The sequence below is a fragment of the Poecilia reticulata genome, chromosome 12, assembly GCF_904066995.2.
Source record: "Poecilia reticulata chromosome 12, P_reticulata-male-v2, whole genome shotgun sequence".
Taxonomy (NCBI): domain Eukaryota; kingdom Metazoa; phylum Chordata; class Actinopteri; order Cyprinodontiformes; family Poeciliidae; genus Poecilia; species Poecilia reticulata.
Genome location: NC_088841.1, coordinates 5,796,478 through 5,809,270, shown reverse-complemented (window position 1 = coordinate 5,809,270; position 12,793 = coordinate 5,796,478). Strand labels below are relative to the sequence as shown.

The following is a 12,793-nucleotide window of genomic DNA, read 5'->3' as shown; positions in this document are numbered from 1 at the left end:
TAATTACAGTCTGCGAAAACTGACCACTCCTCCTGGTCAAAAACAACCAATCAGAGCCAGGAGGAGGGTCTTAGTGCTGCCAATCACTCTGCACAATTGCATGGTAGAAAAACTACTCAACAAAAGCATTCATCCGCTGCCGTGGTTGCTATGCTAACTTTGGTGAACCAGCTGTAACGTGGCAAAAAGCGAGCACAGGGAGGGTGAACACAAGAGTGATTGACAGCGCTAAGACCTTCCAGCATACTTGAGTCACGCCCAAACGTTAGCGACTCCGATGTTCTTATTCTTCTAAGAAACATCCGAAAGTGCTCTTATGCTAGCTTCAGCTAGCTCTTTATTTCTGTCTCTTTTTGTACAAGTTCTAATCCTCGAGCGCCCTCTGCTGGTTAGTACAACTATTATTCCAGTAAGATGCTGTAAAAACAAGCAATCGTTTCTCAATAGACCCTCTCTGTACGAAGCAATCCGTGGAAGAAGCGACTGGTTTTACCAGGCCAGGTTGGAACTAAAAAATGTGGATAATTGAAGTCAACGATATAAAAAATATGAGTCAGTTGCTTTTTCACATAAAATTTAATTTGTTTGGATAGTTTTTTGCTTAAGCAATCATTGAAAACTGCCTTCTGTGTCTCAGGTTATTTTTATCTGATCTGTTTTAGATCTGAAGAGAGCAGAAATCTGTAAAAGTTGCTACAGAGCAGCAGCAATATTTTAAAAACGCCATATGAAGGACGGACAAGCGGCTACCATCCTTGAAACCCCTTCTGGAATGTCCGCAAGGACGGAGCGAAGGACGGAGCGAAGGCCTCGGTCGGCGGTGAAGAGGGACTGGAATTCCAAACAAGATGGCGTCTGTCTGCGCCGCCTGACCGTGAAAACAGATTCAAATCAGGCCGACCGACCAGTCAGGAATGTGTTGAACCTCCGTCCTTGAAAGAAGGAGATCCGACAGCTCATCGCACCTCGTAAAGACGGAAGTCCTTGACGGCTCTTTTACAACGATTGGGGACCACCCGAGAGAAAGAGCCGGGAATGTTCTGGAGCCGCCGCAGAACGGCAGACCATGAAAGGCGAAGGAGGTGGCGTTTTTTTTTAAGGTGTCTCTTGTCAGGATGGCAGGAGACACCAGTCTGTACATCACCAGGCATGTGTGGCACATGCAGACACCAGATGAGCAAAAACACGTGACCTTGTTATTTGTTTGACAAAAACATCTTTTCAGCTTTTTCAAATCATTACTCCTACGTCTCCATGCTTGACAGTCGGTATGAAATCTTCCTGCCTTTATGACACATTATGTTTTTTTTTTCAAACTCACAAATTTTAAATGGACATGGCTTTTCTAAACCAATGCTCTAGTTTTGAAAGAAGGGATTTTTTTTTTGACAAACCTTTTAAGGTTTTTGTCTTTTTCTTTATCGACATGAAATAAAAAATGTAATGAGTTGCACCATCCTAGTCAAAGTGCAGAACTCAGCTTGTTTGACATGTGATGTTGGGACTTTAGGAGAGATGCGAATTAGTAGAGTCAGTGTCAAGAAACTAAAGTAGGGCAGAGACGATTAATCACAATTATTCACGATTAATCAACCTATTATTGAAATAACTGATTATTTCAATAATTAACTGGAGAACCCAAAACTGACCAAATTTAGCAGCAGGCACATTGACTGTGCTAAGACCCGCCTCCGGCCTCTGATTGGTTGCTTCCAGTTAGCAAGGTGGACAAACAAAAATTTTTTCCCCACATATTATCTGACTCGTACTAAACTGTCACAACATGGTGACAGTTTCAACAAATATGTAAAACATTTTTTTCTTTTTTAACTAAAGTTACATACTGCAGCTATAGGGAAAATCTGACGGTATTTTCCTGGGCATTCTGGGTAAATCACTGCAGCCCAGAGATTCAAAGTCCACTCAGATCTCACACAGACGACTGATTCGTCGTCTGTGTGAGCCAAAGTACTTTCACTGGAGACCACTGTTGTTCCGCTCTGACTCTCCAGCCGAAGGTCAGTCGGAGTAACAATGATCCCAGGAACGTCTGATAACATCAAGGCTGTTGTTCCTGACAATACCAACATTTGTTTATGCAGAAACTCCCTGATCGAGTCATGAGACTTCCCTTGTGTTTACACAGCATTCAAACCCCACTGACCGACGAGCAGGAATAAGAGGGCACTGGGAGGCCTGGCACCAGTTGCTCCCCTCATAGTCTCAACACTCTCAAAATAGTCCACTCAACTCTCCTTCACGGCCATGTAAACGGTAGCTGGAGGCACAAAAGTTTTTGTTTCGCACCATTCTTATTACCCAAGCCGGTGCCGACCTCCAATTTTTCTGTCACATAATTCTATTGAATTAGGCCAAAGTAGAGGATGGAAGACGGCGGACCCATAAACAAGGAAACAAAGCAAAGTTTGGCAGACATGTTGGACGCCAGTCGAAGGAACCTTCAGCATGTGAACAATCTGCACTGAACGCCGCCGCTGTTCCTCAGCTGTTAGCTTCCCAATAGGAAGGAGGTTAAAAGATGGATTTAGAGAGCGGTATGAAGGCCTTCTCGTTTCACATGCAAACTAAATCTGGTGATGAGTCACCTTTTTTGAACAACTGTTTCAAAAGATAAAAAATAAAACAGCAAAGTGAGTTGATATAAGCTGTAATTTCATTATGGACTCAGTCATCAAATTACACTTAAAGGTGAATCTGAGTTGACATGTATCAACCCAAAATGCACATAAGAATCTCACAGTTTGTTTTCTGCTTGCTAACTCTACAAATTTACACTAAAGACAGTCATGGTGGGTTTAAATGAAACCCATTAACAAACTATAACCAGCTGTTATCTGACTGTTCTGGTGCAAACACTGCTGCTATTCTTCAATTCATTATATCTTTCATTAAAAAGAAACTAATTTCTTAATGAAAAATGCTTTACAAAAATGGCTACAGCAGCCTTTACTTTGGTCATCTTTTACCACAGTGGGACATCTAATGCTAAAATGTAACAAAAAAATAATAAAGAAATTAAAAAGTGCAAAAATGACTGGATTGGGCTAATTTTTGTATTTATTCATTTATTTTTCTTGTTAGTTTTACCTGCTTAACAATAAACACAACTTTTATAAAATCTGTATATTGAGATCCAAAACAGAAAAAGGGCTCAATTTCCAAATTATTTTAGATCAAAATATATTTTTATTTTTTTATTTTGTTGACTTTTTTTTTTTTTTTTTACCAATCCTGAACGGTGGTCAGGGGCCAAACAAAATCATTTCAAGGGCCCCAAATGGCCCCTGGGCCACACTTTGGACACTCAATACAGAGTGATACACCATAATAAAATTACTAGAGTAAAAGTAAAAAGTACAACATTGTAAAAAAAAAATTAAAAAAAAAACACTTCAAAATTACTTTTTTCCCAAAAAGTTACTCAAGTAAATGTAACTACCAGTTAGTACGCAAATCTGCCTTTTAGTAGCACTTAGTTCTGTTATTATTCCTCAATTTTCAGAAGTAACAAAACTGAATCCTGTTAAACTGAAAGAACACAAACACTTTCTGTCGGCGCCTTGTAGCGACATTAAATAGATCCTCTATTGACGAGGGATCCGGATCCAGGGGCTGGTGGAGGGGGGGAGGGCTCTACCGGGTCACCCAGTCAGTCACTCCCATCCCAGTCAGTCAGTCAGTCAGCAGCAGAGTCTGGCTGGACAGACACAGGAGGCGGACCGAGCCATTCATTCTTCAGCGAGCCGCGGACAAAACGTGGAGGAGGATGAAGACAGCCTGACGACGAGAAAAGTCACGCCATAACCAAGTCCCGGTCGTCAAACCCGACACTTTTAATTCAAACAGAGAAAGTGGAGAAGAAGTTTGAGCCTTCGCAGGGATCAGAGGGCGTCTCGTTCCGCGCTGTTCCACGTAAGTATGCGCGTCTGAAGGGAAATGTTTCCAAACTTCTTCTTTAACTTTCCGTCTGTGGCAACAATATAGACCTTTCCTCCTTTTTTTTTTTAACCCCCTGTAGCTTTCAATCGGTATAGATGTGGTCTTTTTTATGCCTCGGTGTCTCCACTGTGCTGGCTGCGTGATTTTGAAGGGAAACGCGTGGCAGGAAAGCCGAGCGAACTGATGCGGTGCCAAACAATGCAAAGGCTCAAATGTACGGATCCATCGGAAACGCTTCAGGGTTTAACGGGAACGATACAAATCAGGACGATTGGAAACGATTCCGATAATCATAAGTGGAAAATCTTTATATTTGCCGACTCGTATTATTTTCCCGTGTGTGCTGTCATAAAGTAAAACAGATATATACAAACAAACAAAAAAAAATGATATAGTCTTTGAACAAAATTAAAAGATGTGTATTTTAAATGCAAAAACCACATTTTTTGGGAAAATATATCTAGTCTATATGTGTAGCTATATCATATATGATTTAGTTCAAAGTCAACTTAAATCAATTGAATTCATTCCGACACAATCAGATATCATTGTTACGAAAAAGTCTTCAGGTTTAGTCCGTTTTTGCTTTTTTTTTTTTGAGTGTCACGTTAAATATTTCAAATATCAAGCTAATTTTAATATTATACAAAGACATGCTGAGTATATTCAAGATGCAATGTTCGAATGATTATTTACTTTATGGAGTTGAAAAGATTTTTGGAGTTTAATTTAAGTAGCCTCAGCCAGACCTGATTAATGCCAGACCCCTAGATTAGAGAAACTGGACCTCTCTTCTCTCAGCTAAGGTCAGTCAATTAATTTCAAGAACACCTGATTTATCCCAATGGGAAATTAAATGTTGTTGTAATTCAAATCTGGTCCAAGTGGATGGTGGATGGTGTTGATGTAGGTAGCAAGGAGATCCTGTAGCAGTAAGTCTTGCTATGAACCCAAGGGAGCTTCTGACTGAAGGTTGTTGCTGTATGACAATTTCATGACTGCTACAACATGCTAATAGCTCAATACCCAGGCAGCAGAGACAATATCCCACAGTAATACGTCCTGTTAGCACTGCTAATCTCTGTCTGGCCGTACGGTCAGAAATCCAGGCAGAGAGACGTTGAAGTTGGGGTTATGACCCTTTGTTCGATTGGAGAAACGATTTGAACTTCCTCCTTCTCTCTCTGCTCATTGGTCCTGCTCTCTGTCTGGGAACCTTGTCTTTCAAAGCCTCTGGAATTCAGGGTCGTAGTTTAGGTATCGTGAGCTTTTGAGATGCTAATCAGCTGCTCCTGGTCACAATTTAACAACAACAACAAAACAGAAAAAGGAGACTGGGCAAAAATGTCACCCGCTGAAAAGTTGCAAGGTGAAAACTGCCGCTGACCCCGAAGATCACAAAGACTCGTCTCACGTTTCCCAAACAGGATCACAATCTCCGAGAATTATTTTTGAGAAAATACTCTGTGGACGGATAAGACTGGAATACATCCGACAGGAAGCGAACATCACGTCAACAATCAGACATGGCGGTAGCAATGTGAATGTCTGGGGTTGCGATCGACTTGCAACAGCTGATAGAACCGCAAATTTTCCTCTCTGCCAGGACGCTCCAAAGGAAAATGTGAAGTTTCTGACCTTAAGCAGAGGAAAACTTGGGTTGTGAAGTAGGACAATGATCCAAAGAACACCACATATAAATGGTGAAAGGGAAAAAAAAAAAAGGAAGGAAGGTGGAGTGGCCAAGTTGAGGTCTGGACATAAATCTAATTGAGATGCAGTGGCAAGACCTTGAATGGGTTGTTGATGCTGAGAGTACAGCACAACTAGTTATTAAGTTTACGGGGAAATTTCTTTTTTTTCACACGGCACAAAGACGGTCTTCTTTGTCCCCTGGTTTAAGCCATAAAACAAGCAAATCTTTTTGTCTTTTTTTTTTTTTTAAGTGATGCCTTCCAGGAAAAGCGTCATTACCCTCAAACACCTGCATGTGTCTAAAGGCATATTAATGGTTTATGGTTGCTGCTCTGTTATGGCTTCAGAAGAAAGTCTGTCAGCGCTCTTGACAAGGTGCGACCCAGATCTTTGTCTGATTGTAGTGTTGAGTTTCATCATCACCGGCTGTAAACCAGTGTTTGTGTGTGACAGAGAAACGTCCTTTCAGGGCGGGGTGCGTATTGAGCGACGCTCAACGCTGCAGCTTATTCTTTGCGCATTTCTCGTCTCTTTGCTCTCCTGCTAATGTCACTTCTTGTTTTTTAAGCGTGCTTAATTGTTTTGTTGTTGTCACGTTTGCAGCTGTGAAATTGTGAAATTAAAGCGCTGCAGCAGTAAAAGTGTGGTCTGGCGCTTGTAACGGTAATTAGCTACAACCTATTTGTGATTTCTTTACTTAAAGGAGTGCAATTATCTAGTCGAGCCCGAGATTAAAATCTCGGTTAAAGATAGCACCGTCAGGGAGAAATTTGAAATCGCCTGTTGTTCCTCAAGGTACTGTGTTTGGCCCATTAAAAATCCCAAAGTTTTTCTTCACTTACCCCACAAAAAAAAGGATAAATACACGCATTTCTGTCTTTCAAGCAGGAGCCTGGATGCGTGAATCCAATTGGAAGAGTCCATTTTATCTTCTTCTCCTTTCACGTGGTTCCTCAAGGCTCAGTGTTTGGCCCATTAAAAATCCCAAAGCGTTTCTTCGCTCTGCTGAGTGCCGCTCTCCTGTACCTAACCCTCAAGAAAAGCACAAAGACACACATTTCTGTCTCTCCAGCAGCAGCCTGGAACTGCAGATGCGTCGGAAAAGTCAATTTTATCTTCTTCTCCTTCAAAGCAAGGAAAAAGGATTACCAACCTCCTCCTTTGCTTGGTGCAGATGATGCAGTCAGCATTGCTTTGACTACACTTTACCAAAAAAAAAAACCCATGAAACAAACAGATTTTTAACTGCGATCCTGTTCAAACAAACCGCATCATCTGCTTCTTCGTGCCTCTTTGAGTTTTAAGGGAAAGCTTTTGTCACAAGTCCAGGATCTTGGTTACGCTTTATGGGGGCTGGTCAGTGCACGATTCCGGGACGGGAGACTATTTTTAGTGAATGATTTCAGCTAAATATCAAGCACTTCTTTGACTCCCTAATACCTGCGCACTTATCCATGCACAAGAGCAGATTTTGTTGGGCGGGTCTACAGACGGGAATGAGACCTGGGACCCGACCGGCGGCTGATTGAAACCAAAACCGAGACCACAGTGTCGCTATGACCAAAGTGTGAAATTCACTAATTGAATGTCTGCTCCTGTGGCAGAAAGGTTAACCTAAACGACTCCAGTCAACTGGAGTTAAACATCTGGAATACAGTTTTTTGTTTTTTTGAAGCAAAAACCCAACGGTGAATATCTTTCCATGGAAATGGACCTGATAACAAGGCTCATTCATTTGCATCACACGTCCTCAAACTACTGAGACAAGAGTTAGCTTCTTCTTTTCATATCTGATTTTATTATAAGCACTTCTTCAGGTCATTAGCTCACCCCTTGGAAGTGAGCTAATTTTGTGTCAATAAAACAATTAGCAAGAGAAGCTAGGGTTTTGTTTTTCTTTTCTCATGGAACCTTCAAAACACAGTTTTTATGTTACCAGTAGGATTGTTTATTTGCCTGTAAAAGTGACGTAATGCGAGGAAGAGAACTCTTGCTAGTTGGGTCACATTACGTAAATTTTTTTTTCCTCTCAAAGGGTCTATGGAGAGTTTTTCCACAGAGTTAAAAGCTGCTGTGTGTCAGACTTAGTTGTTTTTTTAATGGACTCACTTCATAGAAATTATGCTTGACCTCTCAGACTTCTGAGACACATTATTTAGTTTTTTTGGTTCTTGTCCTGTTAAGCTGTCACAGTTTTTGTTCGGCTAAACATAAAAGCAACTTTGCTGAACGATCTGACATAGGGTAGTTTGAAACTATCTTCTAAGATTATAGCATCACGTCAAACAGCTGTTGTTAAACAAGCTAGCAGCGAAAGCTAAGAGGGATATAGTTTAGCTAGGAGCCTCACATGGGGATAGAAATGTGAGGCTCCATCCCCGACCAGTCATTTGGGAATGACGTCACACACTACGTGTGGAATATAATTTACATATGCTAACCATTGTGCCCTGTGGCTAATTTCTGTTAGCAATACAAGCACAACAACAATTGTTTGTTTGACAGTTTGTTCTCTCAAACACTTGAGATAAAATGAGATATTAGAGATAGAGGGTCTTAAACTTGACACCCTTTTTATAAATTCTTCAGACTCTTACTTTGATGTAAAAAAAAAGTTTTTTTTCTATTTTCCCTGATTTGTGAACAGAGGCAACTAAAGGCCACTTGAGTCTAACAACACTCAGGTATAAAAAACATTGAAGGAGTTGCCACCGTGTTTAAATTGACAGGATGACAGAAATGTAATGTGGCATTGCTAGATATTATTACAACTCTGTGATTGGCTAACGTTTAGCCAATCACAGCTGTAAAAGTGGCTGCGGTAGCCTCATTAGCAGCTAATGATGCTAAAACTAGCTTCCAGAGCTTCCCGCCCACGTTTAGGTGAGGTGCTAGTTCATAGCTTTATTTTTGCTCTGGAGATTTGAGGATGTCAAAGTCTAAATTTTAGTTATGCTCTCTAAACCTGATTTGGATCATTCCAAACTGAGTTATTAAAATTCTATTTGGACACAATTTGACATTAACAAAACCTTTTTTTGCTGTTTGTGAAAATACAAAAGTGGAGAATTTTCATTGTTTTCCCCCCCCCTTAGTATCTCATTAGAGAAAAGCATAAAAACCAAAATACTCTCACTAGTCAAACTTGAACTGGAACCTTGCGCGCCGTTTACAAATTCCTTTAAACACATCTTTTGAATTTTAGAACCTAGAAAAAACTAGATGACAAAAGTCTTCAGTCTGGTGCTTTGGTCTCAACCTTAAAAGGACAATTTTGACTTTATAAATAATTTTATTTGCCTTTTCTGATGTTTTGTTTATTTATTTTTCAATGTCTTCCAGTTTCAGGGTAAAATGCTCATTAGAATTTGAAGTTTATTGATCTTTGAGAATGTGTTTTTCCACCGATATACCATTGTATTAGTTGAAAATGGTCTTGAAAGAAGAATATTAACGCAACAACTTCTGGGGCAATTTATTGTCCAGCAAACTTTGTCATCGTGACAGGCCTGGTGGTGGTCATATTGGATTTTGAGGTTAGCAACTTCCGACGTCCCAAGTTGGAATTCCAACTCCCAAATCACAACTTCTGCACACAAACAGATCACTGCATATATGTGCGATGGCTCCATATAAATTAGCCAGCGTAGGAACAATGTTGTTGCGGAGAACTCCACGGAGGTCAAGACCTCGCCCTTATATATGTTACTTTGAGCCACCCGCTGACAATTAAATTGGAGTTGAGTGCAAAATTAACACGACACAATGGGTATATTATCGGGGGGGGATTTGCCACGATGAAATCAACCTGACTTGTCCTTTCACGCAGTGACCTCTCCTCGTGCCCTCGTGTTTCTTTTCTCGCACCGAATCAGCCAATCCCGCCCCGCCAACCCTCCGAAACCTGACAGAACTTTATTACTCTCTATGCGTCTCCGCGCTCAAATGCAGCACTCCGAGCCAGTCATGCGCGCTGATTAGATTAGGCAGCACTGGAGCTAATCACCCTTCCCTCTGCTATTCTTTACTACCCCCAGCCATTTCTTTTCTTTTTTTTCTCTCTCTTTGGACTTTCCATGTCCTCTGTACTCCCTGCGGTTTGTGGAGATGAGTCTCCCCTCGGGGGGTTGGGGGGTGGCGGTTGGGGGGAGGGTGGCGGTGTGAGAGAGTGTACACATCTGCCTCCAGCGGCAAAGCAGAGCTCTGTTTACAGGGAAACCAGCATGGTGGGGTCTTTTGCGATAACAAAGCCTCGCCCGAAACTTGTCTGAAGAGAAAGTTGTGCAAATAAAAAAAAAAAAAGAATGACTTGTTAAGGGGAGAGAAAGGAAGAAAGGAAGGGAGGGGCGTTTGGACCCTCCTGTGGGGTGAAACGAGGAGAAAGAATCTGAGAATCTGCGGCGGGATTTATTTATTTTTGTTCATTTGTAGTGAGCCAGAGGTCAGTCTCTGGGGAATGAACGGCAGACAGACGGTTGGTTTTGCAGCTGCACCCTCCCCTCCACCCCCTCGGCTCTCTGTCTGGTCCCTGAGCGACTGCAGACTCGTTAAGCTGAACATGTTTGCATGTTCATTTGAGCTCACGTCTCTGGTTCTCTTAACCCCCCTTTTTTTTTTTTTTTTGTCTTTGCTGCGTCAGACACGTTTGAATATTGATCAAGCCGGACCTGGAGTCACTGGAGTCACAGCTGTATGCTAATGATGGAAGGGTTCCACCAGCCCACAATAGGCAGCCTGTGTTTGCGATGTGCGATAAGGCCCGTATCATATGTTCGCTTTGGCTTGGGTCATGGAAAAGGCTGTAAGCTGTGGGAACGAGATAGCACCGAGCCGGGCATTGTGTTCGTGTGACGGATGAAACGCAGTCATGACTGGCTTTGCGGCCGGCTCCCGGTTCGCAGAGCGCCGCAACAACGGCTACAAGGAGATGATGAATGTCTATAGCTCGTCCAAAAAAATTCTACAATGGCGAGCTGCCTTTTGGTGGAAAGGATAAGTTGTGTTTTGCTTTAAGAAGATTCAGTAACAAATTCTGGTTTCGAGGGGATTTTTGGCCATTGAGAACATTCTCAACGCTGAGCTGCTTAGAATTAAACAAACAACTCGGCATTTTCTCGACCAGTAGGGAGATTTTTCCCTCCGCCGAAATGACCATATAGTTGACATTTCGAGAATAAATTTGCTTAACAGAAAGACATTAATTTAAAAAACACACGGAGACTTTCTCTATCTTTAATTATCACAAGCAAGTAAAATATTGGCTATAAGACGAAGAATTTGCTTTTTATACTCAAACCTGCTTTGAATTCATTTAATAAATTTTGCTAAACACAGCAAGTATTTTCAAAGAAAGAGTGACCTGATTCCTGATTTATTCACCCGAATTGATTAAATGGTGTTAGATTTTCTTTTCCAATTGATACCTAGGAAATTATAACAATTATTTTTGATATGCCAAACCTGCAGAACACCTTTTAAAGTTTCGCATCAAGAATAATTCACACATTCTTATCAGCAACAAATCTGACTAGTTCATTTGTTCAATTGAAGGATTGCATGTTTAGTATATATATTTATATAATTTGGCCCCTTTTGAATCTTTTTGACTGGGAAATTTTGGCCTATTTCACAAAAAGTTATCTAAGTTCAAAGTCATACAAACAAGTCAGAACCTAATAGAGTTTTGTCCAAATTCTAAAGTATGAAATATAGAAAAAAGAGCAACAGCTGAGTATTTTGTTTTCTTCAAATCAAGTCTAAATATGTTGGAATTTTTGGATCACAACGTTGCAGTCCAGCTGCCTACTTTATTGTGAGGATTTCTCAAATGAATCCCTGTCTTGGCTCCAATGCGGCGCGGTCGACATTCCTTTAACTTTTGCTCGTATTTACAGTTCAGTCCCGGCGCAGCGCTGTCCGCGCAGTCGGTGCAGATACGTTGTCTGACTTGGTTGCATGGCGAAAGCAATACCTATGGAGAGGCAGACCTTTCATTATTCATTTTTACATCTGGTAGCCAAAGGTTATTAACATGCTCTCTAGCAATTTATTGGCTCAGCAGTTCTGGGTTTAATAGAGGTGAGTCAGGCTATAAAACAGGGCACTGGTTCAGCCTAATCCAGCTTAATATGCTGAGTACACTCTGAGAAAATGATGAATCACCTACTATAAAAAAAACCAAACTAATCTTTTTATGCATTCAACATAAGGTTGAAACAACAGGATTTTCATTTCTTATGGTAACTATAATTGCCTAAATTGACCCATTTAATAAGCTACCTCACTAAGCTAATCTCCATTAGAGATTTTTGTTTGCTTCTTTTAGATTGTTTTTAATCACAATAATGTTAAAAATAACATATTCAAAAACATTTATTTTGGAAATTTGTTGCCAGGAATATCAGGGATGTTTTAGAGAACGGGCAGAATATTGCACACACACTGAGGATCCCCAAAGGAACATACCTATTGTCAATTACCCTCAGTAATACCATTTGGAAAGATTGTAAAGATGTCATAAATCTAACTGAACCAAAAATACAGTGTCATAAAAAGCCTTAGTAAAACTTTTATTAAATCCTTTATAACTTCCTTGCTAATGTTTTCCTTTATCCTCCCTGTGAGACTGAGAGCTTCAGTCTTGCTAACGGTTGCTAACAGCAGGTGAAGGTGACCGTTTTGGTAACGTTTCCGAGGACAGAGTCGACCTCGCCAACCGGTTCCAGTCATTGAACCTTGTTGAAGTGACAGGTTAGATCAGTGTTTCTCAACCCTGGTCCTCATCCCTCCCCCCCTGTCCTGCATGTTTTAGGTATTTCCCTTCTGCCACACACCTGAATTGTGTCTCTCGGTGATTAACAGGCTTCTGCAGAACTTGATGGTCATGCAATCATTTGAATCAGCTGTTCTGGAATAGAGGCACATCTAAAACATGCAGAGCAGAGCAGGGGGGCGGTGAGGACCAGGGTTGAGAAACACTGGGTTAGATGAAACACCAGCAAGGCAGAATTGATGCAAAGTTGGATTAAGATGTCAATGACATTTCCCAAAAAATTTACTATTACCTCAGAATTTTCAAATAATAGAGTAGATTCATTAGAATGAATGTTAAAATTTGAAAATTATCTCTTAAAAATAA

General features: G+C 40.9%; 1 protein-coding gene across 1 annotated transcript in view; it reads left to right on the top strand.

The window, feature by feature from the left end:
- The first annotated feature begins 3,680 nt into the window (after window positions 1-3,680).
- The window catches only part of lhfpl2a (LHFPL tetraspan subfamily member 2a), a 49,585-nt gene continuing 40,472 nt past the window's right edge, over window positions 3,681-12,793 (top strand). The window contains exon 1 of the mRNA XM_008423419.3: window positions 3,681-3,933. The gene's annotated coding sequence lies outside the window, so the exon portion shown is untranslated. The remainder of the gene's footprint in view (window positions 3,934-12,793) is intronic.